General features: G+C 31.8%; 1 long non-coding RNA gene across 1 annotated transcript; it reads left to right on the top strand.

The window, feature by feature from the left end:
* The first annotated feature begins 1,458 nt into the window (after positions 1–1,458).
* Positions 1,459–3,516, top strand: LOC117182222. The gene is made up of 3 exons (XR_004468288.1): positions 1,459–1,476; positions 1,549–1,583; positions 3,367–3,516. It is a non-coding gene; the product is annotated as an uncharacterized LOC117182222 (long non-coding RNA).
* The last annotated feature ends 18,039 nt before the right edge of the window (positions 3,517–21,555 follow it).

The raw sequence follows: 21,555 nt of genomic DNA, 5'->3' as shown, positions 1-21,555 counted from the left end.
AAAGTATGGCGACAAATAGTCAATAAAAAGAGTGTCAGTTGCGTGAATAACGCCTGAAACAAAAGACCTTGGATGCTAATGGCCCCGAGTGCGGAACCTTACATAACGACTTTGTGAGGATCTTCACTTGGGGTGATTGCTAGAGAGATTGATCAGATACATGGGTCGGAGCAGTGTTGCGGAACGAACGTGTTATTTACATAAATAACACGAGAATTCTGGATCAATCTGAAAATTCTCTATCCCTTCCACACATTATTCCTTTCCCCCACCGAGTGAGTCACGCCTACCCCGAAAGGGAAATGGCTTAGTGGCATGTGATACTTGGAAAATTATCGATTTTACCAGTTTTAGGTTCCGACACACTTTATTTGCGTTTTTTCTCAAAAAAGTGTTTGATATTGCTAACAACGTGTGTATATTTGGAGGTAATGTATGTTACAATTATCCTGTGCGTTAATTCCAAACTACACAATATTTTTGGCCGAAAACTTTGGACTTGCAAATAAACATAGTAACTAATCTCCCGGAACTAACCTTGTTTGCAGGCAATGAAAAAAGTTTTTTTCATAAAAAATTTCCCAGTCGCGAAAAATTGAACATTAGTTTCAAAGTTTCATACTGTTTCGTACGCCCTCTAGGCCAAACATTTCAAAATTTATCTATCTACATTACCAGCTAGGCTGGTAAGATAGTTTATTGCCTCATAATTATTCTAGAGTGCTTACCGAAAGAATCGGTACGATAGAGATCTACATTATCGGAATGACAGAGAGCTAAAAATCACCCTGACCACAAAATAATACACATGCATAAAATTTGGTAATTAGCACAATAACATTTTTTACTTATTATTCCTGAAAAATGTGTCCGGGGACACTTTTAACTAAATAATTTCATTATTTAACTTTCTAAAATATCTTTATATCATAATTTTATTTTGTTATATTTTTTATTTTAATATTTCGTTTTCTCTTAGGATTTTAATTTTTTTACATTCTTATTTACACATGTTTAATACATATCGTTAATAACAACCATGTGTAAAGTTATAATTTTAATAATTTTATATTCAAATTTCATTAGAATAAATCCATATATAATAAATATAAATTGCTAAACGCGTTTAAATGATGCTTGCAATATATGAAATTCTGAAAATCCAGGGATATATGGCACTTTAAAAATAATCCTTTTCCAATAATCCTATTACACTGCAATGACTTTCATATTTTAAAAATATTAATTACCCATCAAAGAATTGTTGGTCTCAATTTTTCAAACTGAAACAATCTGGAATGTTTTTATTTAATATTAATTATTGAGTTTTCCAAAAGACCAATGGCTTACCAGAGCAGGACGATTGATGCGCCGCCCGGCGGATTAGTACACCAGCGAAGTGGAACCAGGGAACTTGTAAGCGACAACTACTTTTCTCAGTAGTCGGAAAGGGCTGATGACAACTAAATACTGAGGGTATATTCCTGTAAATGTTGTCATTTGAGTTTGTCAATATACGTGCTTATTTATTTCTCTGTTTTTTTACAGAATTAAGTTGACAAATGGTGACCTGAAAAGTATGGGTAAGTAATACAGATTTAATTGTAATCATTAAATGAAATAAAATGTGCAGATTGAATAATCTGGCAGTATAATATTAGGTAATATGTTGTGGTTGTCAAGCATTGGCACTCACTCGCGGGAGAAAAGGAGATAGCAAATCGCAGTGCGCATGTCCCCTTCCTTGTGAGCATTGTGTTAAAATGCAATAAATGTACAGTTACCGCTGTCAGAACGTTTGTACGGAGATCGGTCTCCTTATTATTACTCCGTGGAAGTCTTCATTTGGAGTGAAAAATTGGTTACTTTCAATCATTTTTGTTTAAGACGATACATTTTCTCGTCTTTCTATAATCTTTAAGGGTATAAATTGTTCATTTGTTAAGTATATGAATATATTTCTGAAATACAGTAAAGAAAATTTATGCATTGATAAAAAAATACCTTTTACGTACTATCCTATATCATACAATAAAAATTTCATCAAAGAATACGTATCATTTTCCTAAATCTTCGAATACTTTGACTTTGGAAAATACTTCGGCTTTTGCATTTGTTTTGCATTTGCAAATCAGCTTTTGAAAATTTTTCAAAGGTTTCAAGACAATGACATATTTATCGTCTTTAAAAGTTCTATAATTTTAATTTTAAATTATTGTTTTGAATGTGTAATTCTAAAACACTGTAATCGTTGAGCTCTTGAAACTGCAGTTTCTTTTTAAATTAATTTTTAGATTAATTTTTGAACACTTTTAATTTCGTAGTTGATAGTAAAGTAGTTCAAGAAGCAAGCATTCAAAATTTCATATTAAAAGCTGTGATAGTGTCATTTATCAAACTTCTTCTAGCATTATTATTCTGCGCAAAGTGTTAAAATTGAAACGATTAAAAATTTACAATTCGAATTTCACATTCTAAAAAGACTAACATTTGAACGATCTAAAATTGATACATCAGCAATTGAATAATTTCCGTAATTTTATATTATTACAATTCTAGAGTTCTGAGTTTTCATGTTGAACGCTAAATTTTGAATTTTGCTCCTTGATGGGTTTTCATTTTACAATTAAGATATAATTACTTTAATTTTGAGAATTATACTTAGCAGTTTTAAACTTATTAATTTGTAAACGATTGCAATGTACTTCAAAGTTTATATGATCCAAAGAATCTGATATACTTCTGGCAGTTTTAGAGATACAAAAAATTATATAAATCCAAAGTAATATTAGAATTAGAAAAGAAATATCCGAGTTTGTGTTGAAGTTTAGACCTCTTTTAATATTTGTCGAAAAAAGCACTGGTTTTTCTCAATGTAAACATATCGTGCTTGAACAAACATTGCCTTTTGTTTCTTTATAATTCGACGAGTTGAATTTTTTAAATTGTATTATAATGTAATATTTGATAACCAACAAAATTGGAATTTTTTAACGGAGCTAAAAAGCAGTAGAAAAAACTGAGATAGGCTATACTATGCATTGCAATAGAAATTGGAATCCTCAATTATATTAAAAAATAAAAACTTAGTCCTGATTCATTGGGTTTTTGATGGGGGGGGGGGGGAGTTTTATTCAGAAAAGAGTAACGAGATAATACATTGAGGTAATGGGTCACCCATTTTCGTAAGAATACTGGAAATCTAATTTCGTACTGCCACGCTTTGTTTCTTGTTCACGTAACTCGAAGTTCAGATCATAGAATTTCAGTATTCTATAACTTAATGAAGAATATGTTTCTTATAATTGTATATGAAATGAATTTTTAACTTAAAATTATTGTACTTACAAACACTTTTATTCTTAGGAAAATTGGAAAAACTTCAATTTGTTGGTTTCACCTATTTGAAAATGCCGCTCACTTCTTCAACGTGGCCGCGTAGCTGGTGTCGTTGCTGATTGGCCGCATTTTTTTTACTTGCGCGTGGCTAGACCTTCAGTGGGTTGGATCCATCATGGGTAGGTAGGTATTCACTTGTCCGAAACTTCATTTTCCCTAAAACTCATTACGCCGAAAAAATCACTAGATTACCAGACGCCTTCGGAACGATTGATAGATGGGTTTCTGCTTGCGAATTTGGATAAATCTGTAACTCAAATTGATGTGAGGTGGGATTTCGTGACAAATCTTTCTTTTAAATTTCAAAATTTAAATCTACGAAATAAAAGAACAAGCTCATTGTTTGTTCTTTATAAAATTCGAATTTGCTCTATTGAATTTTGCATTTGGGGCAAGTGATCATAGAAAGCTGCAATAAGTAGAGTCGCCAGCCAGCAGAAAAATCATAAGAGTTAAAGAGACATTTCATTCTGCAACTTTTTTCTATGATTGTTGTCACAAAATTACACGTTTCTTGTGAATTAACAGTGATTATTAAAGGAATTTTACCATAAATGAATGTAATGTAAAATGAACGTGTAATTTTCCCACAACAATCATAGGACATAAAAATACCAGTGATTTTTGTGGAAATTTTACACTAAAGTGTAACCGAAATAAAAATGCAGTTTTAGTACATTTATGTAAGCTTCCAACAATTAGTGTAATTTCACACGCGGAGTGTAATACATTTTACAGCAGCAATGTAAAATTCCATAATCCTTGTAATTTCGCTGTTGAACGCTTAATGGCTTGGTAACCTGCGAGGCCTGCGAGTAAATTCAGTGCAAGATTGTGCAAAATTTTAGCAGCATTCGGATATATTTTAGAATTGAAATCGTGGATTGTTCTGATTTGAGCGCATTACAAAGGCAAAGCGCAATTTGTTTTACTTAAATAAATTTGTTCGCATGTTTAGCTTGCTTGCGAAAAAAAAAATAATTTTGAATGTTACGGCTGTTTCGACAGCAGCTGATATAAGTTAGAACGCGCCTATTTCGCCCACTGATCATAACCTTATAAGTTTGATGCGTATTTATTTTGTTACAGCAAACCAAACAAAAAGTTTAATTTTTTCTGCCTAATAAACACATGACTCCTTTTATTTATATATCTTATTATTCTTACGATTCGATTTAATTAAAACATACATTCAACTATTCCAAATAGCCGGGCTGGTCGTTGCTCATACGCAACATTTTACATGCGGCGTTTTGCAGCGTCGCTGTAATTTCACAGGGCAAATGTAAAATTCCATTCTTCCAAAACCTGTTTTTACCATCTGTGCGCGATTTTACATTATCGTGTTATTTCTACCTAATTTTGATAAATTTCCCACAGTAATAACTGGTATTTTTATGTCCTATGATCTTTGTGGTATAATTACATGAAACTTTACAGTGTACGTATTTATATCCTATATTTATTTAGGTACTATTATTGTAAGGCGGTTGAGATGAAGCAATGGGAGCGATTATAAGCAATAATCATTTTTTAAATAGAAATATTTATACAGAGGGAAAGTGTTTGATTTATTAATTTTTGTCTAAGATAAAACTTTCGGAAGTTTAGGTGAATTGAGGTTATCACCTAAAAATTTCATTTTACATACAAATTATTAACATAAACAGTATTTCTCTATATGCCAATAATTCTATTTAAAAACAGAGTACCGCTTGTTATCTAAACATATTTCATTCTAGTATTTATTAATTAAAATGAGGTGATTTAATGTTGAGGTTAGAGCTTGAGTCCAAAAGTCTTATCTTAAATTCTGTTTCTCAAATAAGATACTTCCGATTAATAAAATTGTATTTCAAGATAAATGGAAAATAAATATCGTACATTTATTGCATTTACAGTCAAAATTAAAATTGAAAGTTATTGAACATTTGACATTCACTTAAGAGTTTCTTTCAATTTTCAATGGAAATAAAATATTAATTTATTTTTAAAAGAATGCCTGTAAAACACGATTCACATAACTTCGAATCAAATAATATTTATTCGTTCACGATTTCGTGATTTAAATTTACTCTTAATTATAATCTCACTTTTCAATCATTTTAATTTGGGCTCTTACACTAGGCTTTTTATTTTCTATTGATAATTTTTATTTATGGATAAATACGTGTGTGGTTTATTTCCTTACGCTCGTGGTGGAAATAATCCTATGGATTATGCAGGCGGAAATAATCCCACGAATTATGGATGCAATTGCATTGGGATCGTGTTTTGAGTTGAAGCAAATAATGTTATCAAAATAAAATTCAACTAGAGAAGAATTGTTATAAATGATGGTAAATTTAATTATTTTAAAGTTACACGCTTTCAGTACATTTTATATTTACTTTATATATATATTTTTTCAGTTTAATCGGGCTCAAGTCGAAATATGTTTGACAAAAAGAGAATGAAATATGTTACAGAGTATCCATCTCCACTAATTATAAATTCGCATTCTTGACAGGTGGGGATCAAAACGGCTTCAGTAATTCATCTTGATGAGATAGAAGATTTGCAAAATAGGTCAAATGGAAAAAAGTCTTCAGAAACAGGGGTGTGCATTAGTTGAGTGAATGTGAAATTCAAATGAAACATCAACAAACTCGGCTTGGTTTTTCCATTCGTTTATTATTGGTTCCTTATTTTATTATTTAGACTTCTCGGTTCTCTTTCTCGATCACTATAAATATAACATAATTATATATGTATAATAGTTACAATAGAAGTTAGTATAATAGTAGTTATAATAGTAATACTAATTATTAATGGAATAACTTTAAATTAAAGCAATAATTTTAGATTGGATTTTCCTGCTTCTTGAAAGGTGCGATCAAATAATTAAACAATTTTTTAACTGAAACAGGGAAAGCTTGTTCAATAAATCATGTTTCGACGGGTGGTGAATTTTAAAACGAACATTTTTTAGCTTTACATAAGGGGAAACTGAAAATGTAAACATTCCTTGACTTGAAAAGGGGAAAACTTTATAAGTAATTAATTGAGCTACTTAAAACGGTGATACATTAAATCAGTGAAGAATTTTTCGGCGTAAAAAGGGAAAAGAGAAGAAATAAAGCATCAATTATATTTTACGTGAAATCTCAAATGTAATTTAGATTTGAAACTCTTTTTTATTACAAGTGAAAGAGATTCAAAAAGACTTTGTTAATGATTTGAGTAAAATATTATATATTTCCCTAGCAAAAAAAAATTGTAACAATACTGATAATAAGCTTAAGCCAAAAATATAATCGAAGGTTTAGTCTATAAGGGAGATTGAACCTTCTGCTTTTAGTAATACGGTATTTTCGCGTATTTCTTTTTAATCGCGTGTACCTCCCCAGGAAACAAAAATCCATTCACTTCTGTTTAATGGGTTTCGATGTCTTTTGAATTGCGTATCTGTCACTAGAATTCCATAATTGCCGCCGATTTGTTTTTAAAGACTTTTAGTCGTTATAATTCTATTGACTAACTTATATGCTGTAAAGACTGATAACTGAAATAGCAAAAGGAATCTAGTAGACCCACGCATGATTTCTTCTAATCTTTCGATTATTTATAAATTTAAAAATTCGTGTAAAATATGGCAGTTTAACCACAAAAAATCAGCCTTATTAAAAAATAAGGAAACCGATTCAATATAACCTTGCTTGAAATGGTCATTGCAGTACATGGCAGATTCGAAGCTGCTTGAGAAAATGACCGATTCACATAGTCGCAAATCGATTCTGTTTCAACTTTCTGAATCTGCAAATGACAGATACGCAATACACAGAGTCGTCTTTTCAATGGATTCTTTTTTCCTGGGTCGAGGCGGGTTCTCTTTAGAGAGATTATGTTCCATAATTTTTTGAAACTTTTGTTGCTGGAAAATTCTTTTTTAGAAGGAGCATGTCCATTGTTGCGTTGAATTCCAATGCTGCAATGTAAGACACTTTTTGCTAATTTCAGTTCAAGAATTTTAATTTTTCGAGACTGGTATTCTGTCCACAATTAATTGAGAATCAATTTATTGAAAGCAGAATCTGCAACATAAGAAAGAAAAGTGGACTATCAGAACACATTACTTTTTACTTATAGTATAATCAGGGATCTGATTTAAATTAAGGGGTTTATTTTGATATTTGACGATTATTTATGTAAATTCAATATAATTTACCTGAAAACTATGCTACGTATGAAAAATTACTTTAAAATAATGCAACTACGGAGGCACACTGCCAAGGTTATGTTTCTTCAAAGTTTTATGCCGAAAGAAACGAAAAAGAACGCAACGGACGTTTCTTTCCGTTATTTTCTATACCACGTAATTCAGACATAATCGTTTGATACTATTTTGGATTCAGCTTAGTTTTTAACAAAATTATTTTGAATATATCGAATTTATTGGCAAATATCCAAAAATGTCCCGTAATTTGGTTTGAATCCTTGGCTATATTAATATTTCGTTTTAAGCATAATTTTGGGACACTTGTAAATTTTATGGAACGAATACTTTTCACGTCAAACATGGTTCTATATTTGAAGTCATAGAATCTCTCGGGGACGAAATATATTTGTTTTTTGATAAGAAATTAGACGATTCGTATTTTTCCAATTGACAAAAATATGTTTTGTAAGAAGTTATGCGTATTTGGATTTTGCGCTTTGGCTTGAAAAAACTAGATTTTTTTCTTCAAACATCTCTTTCTTTTTACCTAATTCAGGTATTTCTTTTTTTGCCTTGTCATTCACATATCGCTTATCTTCTTCTTTTCGTAATCGAAACCTTATAAAGGTTTAAAATATAGAAAATGGTAGCGGTTTTTCTGAAAAAATTAAAAGTCCATTTTCTCAAAAATGTCGTAACTTTCATGCTGGCTAAATAACTTTCGTGACCAGAAGAATTTTCTGTTCTTACAATCGAATTTTCTACTTTTCCTCGGAAACAATGACAGATCCGAAAAAATGTTCACATAAAAGTTTGCACGCCTAAAATAGATTCATAAAAAATGTATCGTGTTCTTCTGCGATATATTTCATCGTTTACGAGAAAAATTACATGTTTAGGAGAAACAAATTCTTCCGTTCTCAAAAATGGGTTAGCCCGCATAATGCTGATAAGTTGCCTTTCTGCTATGATCGGGAATTTTTCTAAAATATTTGGAGGAATAAAAAAGGTGGGTCTTTTTATAACATTTTTTTATGTTTTCAAACATTCTCATTATTTAAACAATTTTCATAAGTGGCCCTTCTTTGAAGAATACGTTTAATTTATTATGCTGCGTTGTAAATTTACAAGAACAATTAATTATTTAAACAATTTTAATTTAAAAATTAAGAGTTTGATTTTTTTTACGAGTGAATTTGTTCACGGAGTCAACTCACTCTTTTCTATGTTGCTTTACAAAAGAGTAATTATTTAAACAATTTTAATTAAAAAATTAAGTGTTTGCCATTTTTTGTGGGAATCAATTTGTTCACGAAGTCAACTAACTCTTTTCTTCTATGTTGTGTTGAAAGTTTACAAGAACTAATAATTAGTTAAACAATTTCGAACAAAAAACTAAAAGTGACTTTTGTTCTACGAGTTCTGCAAGTAAATTTGTTTTCGAAGTCAACTAAGAATGTCTATCCGATGAGAGTTTTCTATTTTGCTTTGTAAATTTACAAAAACTATTAATTACACAGCCACACAAAAAAAAGTGTACGGATCTGGTAACAAGACAGACGTATTCCTATGGATTTTGGGGCGCTGAATTCAAATTCGGTATCAAAAATCACCCATCACGTCATAGTTGAACCATAACCTCAAAAAATGACGAAAAATCATGCACTGATGCAAATAAATTTCAAAATAATGCCAGTGATGCAAATTTTCACTTAAAAAACATGTCGACAACTGTGAAGGATCAACCTTTGCCTGATATCAACTTATTTAACATAACTTAACCCAACAGAACCTGACCTCACCTAACCTGAATTAACAGAAATTTATTGAACTACACGTAAAGCGTGTACCTAGCCTAACCTAACCTCACGAAACACAATTAAACTGATTGTGTTGTCCCGTTGTGTTTGTGGTACCGTTTGAATCAGCTTGGGCTTAACTTGCAAAGAGGTCAAACCTATCCTAACCTAACTTAACTTCACGTAACACAATTAAACTCATTGTGTTGTCCCGTTGTGTTTGCGGTACTGTTTCATTCAGCTTCGGCTTGACCTATATAGAGGTTTAACCTATCCTAACCTAACAAAACATGACCTAACCTAACCTAGCCGAATGAAATTCAACCACACGTGTAGCTATGTAAGCGTACGGTTCTCAGTCTTAAATGTGTGCTATATTTAATAGGTTAACTCGATGTTAACCTACAAATGAATCTAACTTAACAGAACCTAACGAAATAGGTTAGGTCAGGTTTTGTTAGGTTAGGATAGGTTTGACCTCTTTGCAGGTTAAGCCCAAGCTGATTCAAATGTTACCGCAAACACAACGGGACAACACAATCAGTTTAATTGTCTTTCGTGAGGTTAGTTTAGGCTAGGTTAGATTTATTTCTAGGTTAAGATCGAGTTGACTGATTCGATGTAGCACACATTTGCTACTGGGAAAATATGCTTCCAGAGCTTTTCGTGTAGTTCAATAAATTTCTGTTAATTCAGGTTAGGTGAGGTCAGGTTCTGTTGCCCTGCTTAAAAGGACCATTTAAACCGGATTGAAAAAAAAACCAATCCGGTTCAGTTCTGTTATTGTCACGGTTACATCGAACTGAAACTCATTGATTTTATTTTTATATCTATTCGGCCCAGGTCGGAATTCCATGTAGATACTGCAACGGGCTCAGTTTGGAATGCCGAACTGGTTTGTCAGGTAGTCTTGATCTATTCGGCTCAGGTCGGAACTCCAAGTAACATTGGAATTGTTCCAGTTTGGAATGCCGAACTGGTGTGTCAGGTGGTCGTGACGTATTCGACTCAGTTCGGAAGTCCATTCAGACACTGGAATGGTTTCAGTTTGGAATTCCGAACTGATTGTCAGGCAGTCGCGATCTACTCGGCTCATTTCAGAATTCCAAGTAGACACTGCAATGGTTTCAGTTTGGAATACCGAACTGATTTTTAGACGCTTGTGATCTATTCGGCTGAGTTCGGACGTCCAAGTAGACACTGGAACGGTTTCCGTTTGGAATGTCGAACTGGTTGTCACGCGGTCGCGATCTACTCGTTTCAGTTTGAAATTCCAAGTAGACACTGCATTGGTTTCAGTTCGGAATACTAAACTGATTTTTAGACGGTTGTAATCTATTCGGCTGAGTTCGGAAGTCCAAGTAGACACTGGAATGGTTTCAGCTTGGAATGCCGAACTGATTGTTCCGCGGTCATGATCTATTCGGCTCAGTTCGGAATTCCAAGTAGACAATGCAATGGTTTCAATTTGGAATATCGAACTGGCTGATAGGTGCTTGTGATCTATTCGGCTCAGTTCGGAATTCCAAGTAGACACTGGAATTGTTTCAATTTGGAATATCGAACTGGTTGTCAGGCGGTCGTGATCTATTCGGCTCAGTTCGGAACTCCAAGTAGACAATGAAATGTTTTAAATTTGGAATAACAAACTAGCGGTTAGACGCTTGTGGTCTATTCGGATCAATGCTGAATTCCAAATAGAAAATGAAATGTTTTAAATTTGGAATATCGAACTGGCTTTTAGGCGCGTGTGATCTGTTCGGCTCAATGCGGAATTCCAAATAGACAATGGAGTGGTTTCAATTTGGTTCTTTGAGTCGATGTGGAATACGAACAGGTTCCGATAGACTTTCGTGGTAAATTCCTTACAGTTCTAAATGCTCAGTAGGCGATGAACCTCATGATCTTCGAAAATTATACTAATATGAAACATATCAACTAAGTAAAAGATAAAATTCACATAAACATAAAGAAAACATATAATAGTCTGGCCTGTGGCCTTCTGGAAGTAACTGAACAATATATTTCCTTTTCTTACACGCTTCGCAATATCACGTACATTGAGCACTCTTTGGAGTTTTGTGTTTTTTCTTCCACTTTAAATGACAAATTTAATTTCGATTCGAGGTACCCCTGAAGAACGATATAATCAATATTAAGTATATAATACTAACTGTTTTTCGACTTTACGAAAGCGCTGCAATCACCAAAATGCCAATCAAACTGTGAAGATCGAATTTGTTTAAATGTCAAAATAGTCGTAGGGTCGATGGGGGTGAGTGTGATACGAAATTACAAAGTTAGACTTTGATTAGTGATATTTCAAATATTTGAGAAGATTCTTGTTAAAAATGTTGCCAAAATTATCTTTGCACTTTCTATTTTTAATGGTCCGCTTCTTTGATTAGAAAAAACTTTCCTGAAGAAATATTTTTAATTTTCTTGGGTAGTATATGGACGCTTCCAGATTTTCCATCATTACGGGTAAGTGTGATAAATGTCAAAAACCCCACTAAAATTTAACATCTACTTATTCTCATAATGTATGTTCAATTTCAATTTTTTATCATTTATATTATATAATCATATTTATATATATTATCATTATGATTATTTTTAAAAATTGCCGAAATCGGTTTTGAATGTTCTCGACATTTAGCTAAATTAAATTTTTTGTTTTTGTCCCTGTTCAAAATTTTGGAAGTTAAGTTAGGAAAAACAATCTTTTGAGGTTGAGATTGAAGTGAAGTAAATAACCTCGACAACTTGAAACTTTAGCGATTAAAACGCTACCGCAGAATAGAAAAATAGGTTCAAAATACATAAAAACTCTAGAACTCTATGAACACCAAACTTGTGTTCATCCGATGTTCTTTTTGCCGATGAGGCTTCAACGACAAGATTTTAATGCTTGAGACAAAAAACAAAAACAAAACAAAACTAATCAAATAAAATGGGGTTGACCGAGGGGTTAATTACTCTTGCAATATGGTGTTTACTCTCGCAATCTTATGCAATCCCATGCAATCTTTTTTAATACTTTTTAATCCCCCTTTAGAAAAAATATTATTTCAAAGTGATTTCAAAGAGTTTCCAAACTTTGAAGAATAAATGGAATTTCATTGAACTTCTAGGGATTCTTAACGATTTCACAGATTTTAATGAATTTAAGGTGTTTCAATAAATTTCTCTAAATTTAAAGGATTTCATTAAATCTCCAAGCATTTCAAGCCATTTTAAAGATTTTTAGGGATTTTCAATATTTTCATTTAGATCTTTAATGAATAAGTTTAATTCAATTAATATTCAACAAAGATATATGAGATTATGAGTGGTCCTTTGCAATCGCATGCAATCTTGCAATCTAGTGTACACCGAAAATCCGAGTAATTAACCCCTCGGGATAAACAGAGGTTAGGTTGTTAATAAAACCCCCGTTTACTCTACAAAAGAAATAATCTAATTTCATTGAATATGCCTCTACGTTGCAGGATATTATACAATGGTTTTAAATGTTAAATGCACAATATAGAACTATTAAATAGCTTGCGAGCTTCTGCACGTGGCTGGATATATTATATCAATCTTTTTCTTAAACGCTACGCAGTATCATGTACATTGATCAATTTTAAGTATTTTCTCCTGTAATCACTATTCTTTTAGAATATGTCTTTAGCAATATTGCTGGTGAGTAATATATTGAAGATGGTCCAATGCAGGGTGGCCGTTTTGAGCAAGGAAAAAAATTCCCGATCAAAACCCGGTTAATTCCCGGTCATAAAACATTTATCCTGGCCATTAGAGGAATAAATTATGATGAATAATAATTTAAATTTTGTTAATATTTGACAGAATCCTATACAAATCAGACAGGTTCTACAATTCAGGCCGCAGAATATCTCGGTTAAGACATATGTTGTTTTTTGAAGTTTTAGGAGAACGGTAATTTTCTGATTTGACAAAACAATACTTCTTTAAAGTAATTAGTGATTAAATTTTGACGTTTGTTTCTAAAAAGATACACTTTTTCTGCTTTTTTCAGTTTAAAAAAAATTTTCAAGGTCACTGAAATTAAAAGATTCGAACTCTTTATACTAAAAATGTGTTCATTTTAAGTTATAAAAATGGAAGCTTTTAACACTTTTCATTTGAATAATTTAAAACTAAATGCTGCAAAATAAAAAATTTTGAACTTTAATAAATTTTACAGTTAAAATATTTAAACAATATAAATCCATGCTACCATTTTCAACGGTCCAAATTAAAGACTAAATCAATAAATTTGCAAAATTTTAAAAATATATAATTTTAAGCAATTGTAAGTCAGAAATATTAAAAATTAAACAATTACAAATTTATTTCCTAAACTGAACATGTTTTAAATTAGAAGTTACAGTACTTTAATGTGAGGACGTTACCAATTAATCATTGTTCAGTAGTTAGTTACACATTTTTTTGTTATCTCGGAACCTTTCAAAATCCATAAGAAGCTTCAAAACTTAATTTCAAAAGCTACAGAAATCTAGATTTTTGGAATCTTTACTAATTTTAAATTATAATAAATTTTTGTTTAAAACTTCTAAATGTCTTTAACATCATTCGAATTTTTCATACAATTTTTTAAAAATCCTGCAAAATTATTTTGGAAATCTTTTGAAATCTTTTTGAATATTCGCTTCAATTTAATTTAAAAAAATAAAAAATCAGTATCAATTTTCCTAGGAATCTTAATAACATTTTTGATTATTTTTTTGAAACTTTTCAAAATGCTTAAAAAGCTTCTGACTTTTTTGTTTGAAATCTTCAAAAATTACATTTCCTTTAAAATTTGTTGGAATCTTTTTATGTTTAAAATTATATTTAATCTTTTCAAAACTTTTAAATACGGCTTAAACTTACTCGAACTTTTTCTAAATTAATAATTGTTTCATTTTAATTTATTCACAAAAATTTTCTTTTAAATATTTTTATGTATTCTCTTCAAACTTATTCTTCAAAATTAAAAATAATTAAAAATTTTCCCAGGAATCTTGAGAAGATTTTGTTAAGAACTTTTCAAAATCCTTAAGAAGCCTCCAAATTTTATTTCGAAATCTTCAAAAATCTACATTTTTTTTTAAATTTGTCGAAATCCGTTCAAGTTTTTAATTAAGTTTGAACGATTTAAAATATAGAATGATTATAAATTGAATAAAATTCAATTCCCGGTTATTTCCCGGTCCAGCGGCCACCATGCAATGGTTCACAGTGTATACATTGTTTTGTGGTTTTTCTTTCGCTTTCGTTAACAAGTCAACCATAATATAATATATATATAGTTATAATACATAATAAATAAACATTGAAAGACTGTAAAAAAAGTTGGTGTAAATTTACATCGTAAGACGATGATGATTCAGCTTCTTCACGGTCTGTATCGCTGTCTAATCGCTGTCTAATCGTAGTATTGTAGCCGTTAAAATTTTCGTCAATGGTTTCCTCAAATATCACATCTGGATGTGAATTTTCTGACAATTCATCTGAAAATAAGAAAGCCGACAACGTTTTAACAACAACTTTGAAAAAACAATCTTGAAAAATGTAAAAGAAGGTTCAGTGATATACGCTTTCAATAGCACAGGCCCATAAAAACTTGAAAGTGGCATATTTTGTTAACCAGACCGCCATACCTATATGTTTTGGGGGTTACTGAATCCGAATCTGGTGTCAGGTTATCTGCATCCAAGAAGGTTTTTGGGAAATGTAGACTTTTCGGCAATTTTTTAATAACAGCATAGGGTGCAAATATGACGTTCTAGAAACTTATAGTACGACTTAAATTTAACATTGAACCTTGTATTTTAAGGAGATTATATTGAAAAAATTACTTCTGTCGTGTATCTTGAGTTGTGACAGGTTTTTGCTGCGCGCCCGCTCGTTTTACACTTTTTACCACCTAGGCGGCACGGCGAGCGAGCGGCTGCTCAGCCAAAGCCTGACACCGCTCAAGATACACGACGGAAATTTTTTTTTATATAATCTCCTTAAAATACAAGTTTCAATGTTGAATTTGAGCCGTACTATAAGTTTCTGGACCGTCATATTCGTGCCCTATGTTGTTTTTAAGAAATTGACAAAAAGGCTAATTTTCTCAAAAACCTTTTATCTTTTTTGTGGGTCTGTGCATCCAATTAGTTTTAATATAACTTACCCGTGCTTCTCTTATTGGACTTGCTCCTTCGAGATCCCGGCAGTCTTCACATATCTGAGATTTTAGAATTTATAATACGGCCGAACTTGTCTACAAGAAATCCGATTGTTACCTCATTGGTTCCAAGTTCCTTTAGGTAAAAACGCGAGATATCTGTAAATAAATGTAATTCCAATAACCTTCTCACCTTTAACTTAAAGTCTTTTCTACTGCTGAATTATATAATATGTATATTTACCGTGAATCGCTGATAATTTCGTGCTGTCTAACGCAGGGTGCGAAGTTTTTGTTCGGTTGCATGTTATTCCTTCCACGCTACTACTTATTAACACTTGTGGAGTGAAAACAAAAACAGCTATATTTCGAACAAAGATACTGAATTTACTCTTAGCGTTTACTTTAGCTGCATCATAACAGAGAAGCGGCATATAAATTCCTCTGCCGAGATGTATCTGCAATTTTGAAAAATAATTTAACGAGGGCTTGGTACAGAATATTTGTTATGTTTTACGAAACAAAATATGTACGTACGTGCTTATCAGATTGTCTAATGAACCCTACGCTGGGCCATTCATTTGTTATGTTGTTTTTGATTTTTTCAATCGAGCTTTCAACATCTGTCAGCAGAATTAGTCTAGCACGTTATGATTTTGAGATATTCTAACCTGAAAGTGCAAAAAAGGCCGTTTTGCAATATTTTCAGATGAAAATATCTTCGAAACGCGATGATATTTGTCAATTTTTTAACAGATTCGGATTCCTCATGAAAAAATGCACGGAAATGCATATACATACATCTATTATGACATGGTAAAATATTTACAACTGCAGGACCTTTTGCATCAACAAATTATGGCGGACCAAGAAAAAAATCGTTATAATTCTAATATCAATCACGATCGAGGAGTTTTTTCAGTCGCTGATTACGACTCTGAAGTCAAAATTTGGAATCAGCGACCCAAAATGCCTTTGCTAGAGAGACCTGAGAAAATCGGTTTGATAACACGTTTGGTACTCAGGTACCTCAGAAAATCGAAATTTGTTGATATAAAAGGTCCCACGCTTGTGCATATTTGACCATATCAGAAATCATGTATGTGCATTTCCGTTGATTTTTTCATGAGGAATCCGAATCTGTCGGCCAAATTGGCGAATATCTCGATATCCTGACGTGCTAGAAATACTCTGCTGCAAGATTCGGATTCAGCGCGAAAAATTACGTAAGAAAACACCTTCTGATATCAGTGGGGAAACAAGTCTCATTTTTGTAGGCCTGTGTTATCTAAGATACTTTAAAAATTGAAAACACTTATTTCCTAACGTAAGAAACATATTATTACTTTAAAAACAATTGAAAAATCGGAATAGGTATTACTTACCTTTGCTGTGCTTAAAATGGTCGAGAATTTCCCTCTGAAGTTCGATGTTTAAAGCATAACTTTCCTCGTGTATCAACATTAAGCTTGCTTTTTCGCTTTCAAGTTTAATATTTTCCTCTCTTTCTACGCCGATTACTTCGTGAGCCTTTTTTAGCGACAGTTTAAGTTTTTTTATTTCTAAAATTTCTTCTTTACTTTGGAGAGATACCTGAATAGAAAATAAGTACGATTATAAAACCGAAATATTCAAAAATAAATTTCAAAACTGTCGTTATAATGACATATTTTATAGTATTACCTTTAGGATATTTTCTTTATCGCGGCTTGTGCGGATTCCCTTTGCCGAATAATCTTTTGTGGCTAAATTTTCGAGCCCTTCAGTATTCTTTACATGACTATCACCCTTCCTCGAGTCACCGTTACATTCAGTATTGGCTAAAATGTCTGTTAACGACAAAACAGCCACTTTGTTAATATTAGTATTGTTCTTTGACTCTACAACCTTCTCGAGACTGTCAGAATTATCTGTAGAAGGTGATTCCGAAGGTGGTGATTCCACTATAAGAACAGTCAAGGAAGACCGAATCCATTTCCAATCATGCAGGTTGGCGGGTGACATGTTCAGGATTAGTTTGCCATTAAATATGTTTTTCTACGTGGCAAATAAGAAGACATATGTTTTTAAATTAAAATAGCGACATTTTTAAATTTTTTCACGAATATTTAAAAATGTTAAAGGTACAATGAGTTTTTCTGCATTTTTTTTAAAACTCGTTTTGCACTTATTTAAAATCGACAAGAAAATAAAATAAGGACAAATAGCAAACGTTCTTTTGGATTTTTGAAGAAAAGAAAAAAAAATTCTCAAAAACTCCACCTTTTTTCCTCCTCAAATTTTTTGGAATAATTAGAACTGATATAGTCTATTCACCATAATTATACATTTGGTATTTTTCTTTTCCGGGAAAAAAGTTATTTTTAAAAAACAAAAAATAATTTTTCTCCCGAAAAATGAAAAATTCCAATTAAAAAATTTATGGTAGGTAGAATACATCAGTACCTTTTATTCTTAAAAATTTCAGAAAAAAAGGTAGGGTTTTTGAGAAAACATTTTTTTTGCTCTTTTTCAAAAATCCAAAATAATGTTAGCATTTTTTATTATCTTTTAAAATTTTTTAATGAATTTTGAAAGAGTACAAAAAACTGGATAAACTGAAAACAAGAAAAACCTTTATATCTCATAAATTGCAAACATGCCACGGTTTTTAAAGTTCCGACTTTGTGACCCATAGTGCAGGAAGCAAGATATTTTTGAACCGTAATTTAGGAGGAAGTTCATTTATGATCATTTCACAGGGCCAAAAGCTTTTGAGTGAACTATTTGGATTAGTTGGTGCTCCGTCCGTGGCAAAGTTAAAAGTTAGAACTCCTGAATATTTTGTTTGTATGTCTTTATACAATTCTCCGTCGTATACATCGCGCATAACATTGTCCACTTTGTTAGAATCATTTTCTCTTATTTTCGCAATATTCTCAAATAAGGCAATCTGATGTCTTTCTGATTCAATAACTGTTGAATTTGATACTCAATGTCAATGGACCAAATACAATTCAGACTTGTCGACTTTAATTTGTATTTGCTCCTACATTTTGACATTCTGTTGCGATCGTTTCCATACTATCTATCATAGCCACTTTGCACAAAGGCTTATCACATTTTTTACAATAAAAATGCAAAGTTATTTTATCCTTTGGCGGATAATAAGTTCGAGCAATTAAGTAATTGCTGGCTTTCCACTGTTCAAAGTTCGGACCAGCTAGAGTCTTTACTAGCAGCAGTAAAGCCGCACGCTCGGCATCTGTTGAATTAAACATGATCCAGTAAGTTCTACACATTAAGAGTACATCCGAAACTGACATATTTGACTGAGGAAACATGATTGTGGGATTACATTCTCTGTTATCATATTGCCCATAATCGTAGTATGCTTTATCATTATTTCCATCTGGTGGAAAGCATTCTTCGTCAGTGAAATAATCTTCGGCATTATCATCGTCAATCACCTCAATGTCAGTGAAATTGTATTCCTGTGCATTACTTGCAATAATGAATGTCTCAGAAGTTTCATTGACAGTTTCTATATTTTCGTAAACGGTAGAACTTCTACCATCACTATCGGAAAAAGTGTCATCTTTATCTGAAAATCTGTCCCTAGAACTACTTTTCAGAGGAATGTTATCAAAATCACTTTCTTTTTCTTCATGATTAAGATTAAACTCATAATTGATTCTTGATGTTGCTATTGTCGATCCCGATGTTGTAGGTTGCGTTTCTGACTAATTGTCTGAAATAATATGTGATACTATATAAAATATTACCCATTTAATCCCAAACCTAATTTCAATCCTAAAGCAGATGAAACGCTTGCATACATTTCACAAATGTTTTCTAATACATATACAAGATTACAGCCATACTCGTCATTTTTAATTAAATTGTCCACTTGTGGCTCCACACTCTACAGTAATACTGCTGATGTCCAACGGAAGAACCTAGTCAGTGTCATTTGCCATTGATACTATTTTCAGACATACTTTCATGGGAAAATTACCTCTATGGCAAATGTCACTTACTAAGTTTTTCCGTTGGACAGTAGACCATGCCACGTCCACTCTGGTACGGATGAAAAAATGTTAGCTTCACTGTGCAAATTTGATATGAATAACCTTACAAAAATTTAGCGATGAACATCTTCAACAATATTTATAATCTTAAAAATAACCCTCAGAATATTACTGAAAAAAAATGACTAACAACAACAATGACTAACAACTTATGTTTTATGAAAGCATCCGAGAAACTAGAATGATGTAAACTGTCATTCTGTTTAAAATTGTATTGAGAATTTCCATTATAAACTGCCGAATTGAAAAAAGTAGGCCGAATGAATTTTTGAATTTGCTAAAATATATTCATAAAAGTATCAATATTTGTACTAATATAATCTTGAACACAAAACGTTATTCACTGATAATCTTGTTTTGATATTGAAAGACACTGTACTATGGTAAGAAATGATTTAGCTTTGAACCTCATTTTTTCAGTTTATCAGTTGAGGGACATGGAGCATCACAGCGAATTGGCAGCAATTATGGGGGTAGTTTCAAGAAAAATAATTTATTGTGTTCATATTGAGACGATTGCCAAAAAGTTGACCACTTGAGATCCCAACCATTTTCGACATGTCGTTCCCTTAATCAATTTTTTATAAAATAAAGGATTTAAAAAATCACTTCAAAGTCTGCCCCACAAAGTTTTTCGTCCTGTCATCCGAAATTGCTATTTAAGGTTAAAACTCAAAAATAATAATTGAAACTATTCAAGATGCGCGTTAAAATGGTTCATTTTATATTTGTGACGATTTTTATAGTTCAAAATCGATTTATCAAGGTCGATTCAAAATAATAATAAATAATGACCATTATTTTTGCATATTTTTTCTTATACAATATCAGGTCATCCTCCATATTCATTTATCTTACTATAAAATAAGAGATTTTGAAATCCTGAAGACTGAATCAAATAAATCATTAAAATACTAATCTTTACCATATTTTAAAATATTTGTACCGGTTCTTTATTTATTTACAAAAAATTTGTCCAACTCTTATAGATTCTCACAGCTTCTAGGTGGGATGTATTTATTTTTGAAATGCATACCCATCATAAAGTACATTCCTTGATCTGGTACTTTTATATTTTCCTACCCTGAAGGGTTAGACTTAATTAACAAAATGAATATTTTGGCCGGTTTGAAAACTTTTCTTACTTTGAAAATCTCAGCGTCTAAAAAGGTCAACTTTATGGCTGTCACCCACTGATAGAAAATGTACTGACTTTTATTACATGAAAGTCCTGACATCCATCTCTTATGGGCACGAGGATGTACCATTAAAGGATTATAACTGCCTGACAAAAAAGATTTCCTGAATTTTTTTTGTCGTGTTCTCCACCGTTTTCGTTCATATCGGTAAAATTGCTGTTGTGCACTTTGAATACAGAATTTATTGCTGAAATAAATTCAATTTACATATCACTTTACTCACTGGTACGAATAATGCTAAGCTATTACGAAAATGCGATATATATATATATATATATATATATATAATTGTTCTCGAAAATGGCACAATTCGCTGCATGGATAAATATTGTTTCGGCTATACACAATATCTTCTTGTTCTTCAAAAGGATTCAATAAAAAAAAGGAATATTTTGTAGTTACTTCGCTTATTATTTTCTCTTAGTTAACGAATTTAAGATGAAGATGTTAAGGTAAACCGAGTAGAAAAAGTGGTCTTAGTCCTAATCCCAACGATAAATATGCTTTTCTATGTTTCCGAGGAGTTTCGATATGGATGAAGCATAATTTTTCCTCTTGGAAGGGTGCTTATTACGAATTCGAATTTTCTTTCTGGACCCTAAATAAGTGTAGCAAAACCCACTCTAATGCAGTAATTATTATTCAACTGATCGTGATCACATATTCGATGACAAAGATACAAAAGAGCATCGCAAAAAATTTCTTT

The sequence above is a fragment of the Belonocnema kinseyi genome, chromosome 10 (genome assembly GCF_010883055.1).
Source record: "Belonocnema kinseyi isolate 2016_QV_RU_SX_M_011 chromosome 10, B_treatae_v1, whole genome shotgun sequence".
Lineage (NCBI taxonomy): Eukaryota > Metazoa > Arthropoda > Insecta > Hymenoptera > Cynipidae > Belonocnema > Belonocnema kinseyi.
The sequence above is the reverse complement of the archived record's forward strand: the minus strand, read 5'-3'. Positions and strand labels throughout refer to the sequence as shown.